Source organism: Mastomys coucha, unplaced genomic scaffold (assembly GCF_008632895.1).
Source record: "Mastomys coucha isolate ucsf_1 unplaced genomic scaffold, UCSF_Mcou_1 pScaffold9, whole genome shotgun sequence".
NCBI lineage: Eukaryota > Metazoa > Chordata > Mammalia > Rodentia > Muridae > Mastomys > Mastomys coucha.
Window position 1 is genome coordinate 106805132 of NW_022196915.1, and position 6440 is coordinate 106811571.

Consider the following 6440-nt stretch of genomic DNA (forward strand, 5'->3'; position numbering starts at 1 on the left):
AAAATGGTAAGTAGAGATGTTACTTTAAAAAAGAAAAATAAAATGAGCAAGTGAGGAAACAGAAGGGCGAAGGGGTTCAGAAACTCTACTCTTGGGTCTGGCTAGGGCGCACTGTAGGGTCTAGCTAGAGATCACTGTGGGGTCTGGCTAGGGAGCGGTGAAGGGCCTGGCTAGGGAGTACTGGAGAGTCTGGCTAGGGAGCACTAGGTGGGGGGCGGGTCTGGCTAAAGAGCATGGGGCTTGGGCTGGAAGCCAGGTCCCAAGCATGACACCTTCACTGCACCATTACCTTGCTCTTCAGGAGAAGAGCATTCTGACAGTATGGCAAGGTACATGAACAATATACATGACATAATTATCTGTCTTTATCTTCTGTGTGTAACAGCCATCTTTTAAGACAATTAAAATATGACACTGATACTATATAAACAATTTCTATTTAATATTACTATTGAGGCACTGACTTTCTCAGATTTGGTGTGATGGAGTCTTAGCTAGAACTCGTGCTTTGTTTTGTTTGTTTGTTTGTTTTGAGACAGGGTCTTATGTAGCCCAGGCTGGCCTTGAACTTCTAGTCCTCTTGCCTCTACCTTCTGAGTGCTCTAATCACAAGTAGGTGGCATTACATCTTGAGGTGTCAGGGATGGAGTCAAAGGTTCATGTCCTGTCCTGAGCTGGAAATGATATAAACTAGTAGAAAGAAAGCTTTAACGTATGCTTGCTAGGACTCATTTTTTCCAGGATCTTACTATGTAGCCCAAGTTTGCCTTGAAATTTTTTTTGTTTTGTTTGGGACAGGATATCTGTGCATAAGTTTCCCTGGCTAGCCTAGAACTTGCTGCATAGATGAGGCTGTTCTCAAAGTCATCATTTTACCTCTCTTCTTCTCCCTGACGTGCAGGAATTTCAGCTATGCACCGATACTCCTGGCCTGACCTGCTTCGTTTTCCCCAAGTTCTTGGGATTACAAACAAGCACAATAATGCCTGCCTTGAAATAACTTTTAAAAATAGTACCTTTTGTCTTTAAAAATCAGGCAGATTGTTTTCCTTGCCAATCCAACCTTTAGATTTCTTAGCAGATGGAGATGGAGTCCCCTTTTCCTCCCTCTAGGATTAGCTAGAGTTCACCGGGTACCGTCATGAAAGTATCCGGATCAATGGCTGTTACACCTCTAGTCTAAGTAAACTCATACAGCATTTAAACTCCCTAGTGTCAGAGTAATAAGGAACAACTGGAGAGGATTCAAAATAACAAGAGCATGTGATCAAAAGGTTGGAAAGTCACAGAAATATTTAGTCTGGAGAAGAGAAGGCTGTGAGGTATTCAGAAAATAAAGTCAACAAACAGAAGAGACAAAGGATACCCCATGGATACCGGAGTCACAGTGAGCAGTGGATTGGCTTTGCTGGAGACCACCATGTGGAACAAGAGCACAGGAGCAAAGTCAAGGAGACTCAGTGCCAGGGACACCGTGATCACCAACAACAGGAGTCACAGGGACACCGTGATCACCAACAACGGGAGTCCTAGGGCAAAGGCCAGGCAGGCACATGGGTGACCAGAGAAGGTCTGTCATGTCAGATCCCACAATCCTATGCATACACTCTGCCCTTGGATCACACAAAGGATCTTCTCAGTCCCACTCTCCACGTGACAGGTTGCCCAGGGAAAAATCTAACTTACAAATGTGGGTGCCGGCTCTATGGGAGAGCATTCCCTAGCATCCCCAGAACAACAAAACAAAACAACACACCAAACATCTGCTGGCTTACAAAAGCTGTTTGTTATTCTTTTGTTTCTTCTTGGCTGTTGGCTGGGTTCTCATTGTGTGATCACTCCTTTAAAGGTCCTGCACCCGAACTGAATAAGGAGCGTTTGACAAATCCAGGAATCATCTGGCTCTCAGGTTTTAATCAATTCCATATTTTACACACGTATGACATCATTGTTATATAAAGGAGACTCTCAGGGTAGGCTTGCCAAGCCTCTCCTGGAACACAGTTCATCTCTCAACACTTCAGTACATCCACGAGCCACAGGAATGGAAGGGTCCAGGGCCTACCCCAGAGGAAAGTCTGAGGTAGGACTGTAGAAAGCTGAGGGCAGTCCTGTCCAGCTGCAGACATGATTTGGGGAGGCTGCGACTGGCTAATGTCACCAGTCAGAGCACACAGTGACCTGCGTGTGGGACCACCACAGAGTGCCAGAGGATTATCAAGAGCACCCTCTATTTGGAGAGCCATGTACATAGGCACCAACTCTCAGGAAGGAAGTCAGTAAGACTGGCATTCCAATGCAGGGTACTAATAAACAAAAGGAAGCGAGACTGGGTATTAGAGTTTTCCAGAGAAATAGAAGGAATGGTGTGTGTGCGTGTGTGCAGTTGTGTGTGTGTGTGAGAGAGAGAGAGAGAGAGAGAGAGAGAGAGACAGAGAGAGAGACAGAGAGAGAGAGAGAGAGACAGAGAGAGAGAGAGAGAGAGACAGAGAGAGAGAGAGACAGAGACAGAGACAGAGACAGAGAGACAGAGAGAGAGGATTTGAGGAACTAGCTTCAAGATCTGACAGATTCAAGATCTGTGGGTTTGAGAGGTTGAGTTTGAGGCATGAGAGTTGCTGTGGGTTTGAGGCCAGTCTGGAATACAGAGCAAACACAAGGCCAGTCCGGGCTGTCTAGCAACAACCCGTCTCAAACAAATGAATCAAACAAAGCCAAACAACACAAACAAGCTGGGGGCTGGAGTAACAGTTCAGTGGCTAAAAAGCACTGAACGTTTGCAGAGGACCAGGCTGAGTTACCAGCATCTACACAAGGTGGCTCTCAGCTGTTTGAATCATCAGTTCTGATGGGAACTGATACCCTCTTCTGACCCCACTGGCCTCAGGCTCACGCATGGTCACATACATGCACATACGTGGTGCACATTCAAGCAAAGCATGCATACATATAAAAAGAAAATTAATAAGTCTAAAATTAAGACAAACCCAAGCTGTGTCTGATGGCACATGCCTGTCATCTTAGCACATGGGAGGTAGACAGGAGGATCGGGAGTTCAAACTCATACTCAGCTAGGCACTGATTTTGAATGTAGCCTGGGCTTCATGAAACCCCAGGGGTGGGTTTCTTCACAGAAACAACCCAACTGGATATATTTGCGCAAAGATCTGATTGCTGCGGCCTCAATGAGTGATATGAAATTTACCATCATAGTCGAGGCCAGCAGACTCACAGTGTCAGTTGTTGACATACCTGGAAAGAATCGTAAGTGGAAGAACTGCTTCCATCAGACTGGTCTATAGGCATGTGTAGGGGGCATTTTAAAATTATTAATGGATGGAGGAGTGCCATGCCCACTGTGGGCAGTGCCATCCCTGGGCAGGTAGGTCTGGGATGCATAAGAAAGATAAATGAGCAAGACAGGGGGAGCCAGACAGTGAGAAGCATTTGTCTCTTATTTCAAGCCCCTGCATTGAACTCCTGCCCAGGCTTCTGGCTTCCCCATCCCCACTCTCCTCCCCACCATGATCCACTGTAACACGTATGTCAAATAATCCCTTTCCTCTGCAAGTTTCTTTAGTTAGAGTATTTCCTCGTGAACACAGAGAAGCAAACTAAGACAAACATCAAGACTAAGGAGTCTGGAGGTACAGGCACGTACCACTCACTTACTGGGGGTCCAGTCGATGCTGAACCTCCAGGAAAGCAGAAGCCCCGCTGTCATAACTGCATGATGCCACCGTGTGACTTAACCTTGTGATCCCTCATTCTCTGTGTCAATTGCTAATGAAAAGCATTTTTGCTCACAGCTGAACCGAGGACACAGAGGGTAGCAGGGTGACCACTTAGCAAGTGCCAACTGCTCAAGGGCAGTCCAAGGACCACAGGTGCTTAAGGAAGTGAAGTCTAGCAGACGCCACAGTGAGCATGGATTTTTAACTTTTTCCTTCCTAACAGGGCCTAGCCCCTGGACTGTAGCCTCACAAAGAGAGAGCTCAGGGTGACTATGTTAAGTCAGTGCTATGGTGGTTGATGCCACATTAAGGAGTGTAGACCCAGGGACTTTCTCTTGGAGTACTTTGACCAACAGGGAGCCCAAGTTTGAATTCTCCTCTCCTCTTCCTGTATTTTCCATCTGTCCCTAACTAAGGTTTTGTTTGTTCAGTGTTCATGGCATAGTACAGAAAGGCATGGCTTGAAGGAGTGAAGAGTCTTATAGAAATCATTACTGAGTTAACAGTTGAGAGTCACTTCTATAACGTAGTTACTGAACCACCTGCAAATAGGCTCTCTCAGCCTATTTCCACAAGATCTTTGCAACATTGAAAGATATTTGTTGTTTAAAGTCACTGCTTTAAACAGACTGTTGGCTGCTTTCAGTAAATGATTACCACAACATACACCTACACATAGGCATCACTCTGGGTCAGAGGCACAGAGAGTATATAATTTAAGATTAAAGCATGCATAAACTTAGGTTGTAAAAACTGCATGAGAGATCCAAGGCAGTAAGATCAGCTACATTGTTTTCTTTCTTTCTTTTCTTTCTTTCTTCCTTCCTTCCTTCCTTCCTTTCTTTCTTTCTTTCTTTCTTTCTTTCTTTCTTTCTTTCTTTCTTTCTTTCTTTCTTTCTTTCTTTCTTTGAGACAGGGTTTCTCTGTGTAGTTCTGGCTGTCCTGATCTCACTCACTTGGTAGACCTTTTTAAAGGCAGGTTAAATTTGAACAGGTTGAGTTCACAGTTGGACAGGAGGTTAAGTCCATAGTGTTAAATGATCTCAACTTTGCTATGAAAGCTGGAAAAAAATCAGTCTTTTGGGAGTCAAGACATATATATATATATATATATATATATATATATATATATAATAAATATATATAAATATATATAATATATATAATATATATATTTATAATTTAATATAATATAATATATATATAATTTATATATAAAATATATATATATTTTTTTTTTTTGTTTTTCGAGACAGGGTTTCTCTGTATAGCCCTGGCTGTCCTGGAACTCACTCTGTAGACCAGGCTGGCCTTGAACTCAGAAATCCGCCTGTCTCTGCCTCCCAAGTACTGGAACTAAAGGTGTGGGCCACCACTACCCGGCGACGTATTTTATTAAAAAAATGTATCATTATGCAGATCAGGAAGCCACAGCTGTAACTTACAACAACTTTGGAGCTGATTGATATTCCTGCAGAAAGATTTCTACCTGTGCATAGCCTCACCTCTGGAATGAAGGAGTTTCTACAGAAGAGCGTGGAAAACTGGGTCACGGCTCAGCTATGAGGCAGCAGTTACTTGGAGAAAAAGTCTCAGGTTAGTGTTTACCTGCCTAGAAATTAAGGGAGAAGAAAGGTGAAAAATCCAAATGCAAACACAATTAGACACTCAAAAATCAGAGAAAAAGATTGTACTCAGAGTGGTCATAAAGTGTCATAAACAGGGTGGATTGACAATGGAAATTTGCTCTTTGATGGTTATGGAGACAGAAATTCAAAACGAAGGTGCTGGCTGATAGGGCCACACTGCCTCTGAAACATGGTCGGGGAGATATGTTCCTTGCTAGTTCTCAGCTTCGGTATGGCTTACAACTCTTCATTCTGGTCCTGCAGTTGCTCAGGTCTCTGCCTCTGCCACCACATGGCTTTCTCTTTTGTGGGCCTGTGACTTTTCCCATTAGAACACCAGGCATACCAGTTGAAGTTCTGATTTCATCTAAACTACCTGTATCTGACACAGTCCCAGTTACATAGTAGGTCACTTTCTGAGGTACTGGGACATGTCTTGCAGGTTTAAAAGTCACACTGAAGGAACACAACATGTAGATACAGGTCATCTCAGTTCGTGGGAGCCTGAGGCAGGAGGATCAGACATTTGAAAGCAATCTAGGTTACCTAGTGAGATTCTCCTTGAAAAACAAGCAAGTAGGTAAACCAAACAATCAAATACTCTGGCTCTAATCACAAACACTCTGTAGTTCTGCTTTTAACATTTGAAGTGAAACTCATAATTTCTGTAATTTTAGTAATCATGCAACACCCTTATTTTGGTATAAAGGAGGAACAAAGAAAAGACACAGTAAAACGACACACCTTTTGATCTGTAGATATTTGGGTGTGAAGAGAGTAGGCAACAATGCCTGTATCTACTTATGGACAAACTAGATTGTATACGAGATTTGAGATGAGAAGCCTTGACACCCACAGTATAAAAATCAGAGAGTCAAAGATGACGCACAGCAGAATAAAAGCCAGTATCGGGTGGGTGTGGACACATCAGGTGCTGACAGGTCAGATATATGTACAGGTAATGCTGAGAATGGGTGACAACAGACTTAACTTCCCGACAGTGGAGAACATGCAGAGATGATGGGCTGCGTCTGAGCAGCCTCAGAGACTGCTCTGTGCTTTGTTTTTGTTTTGTTTT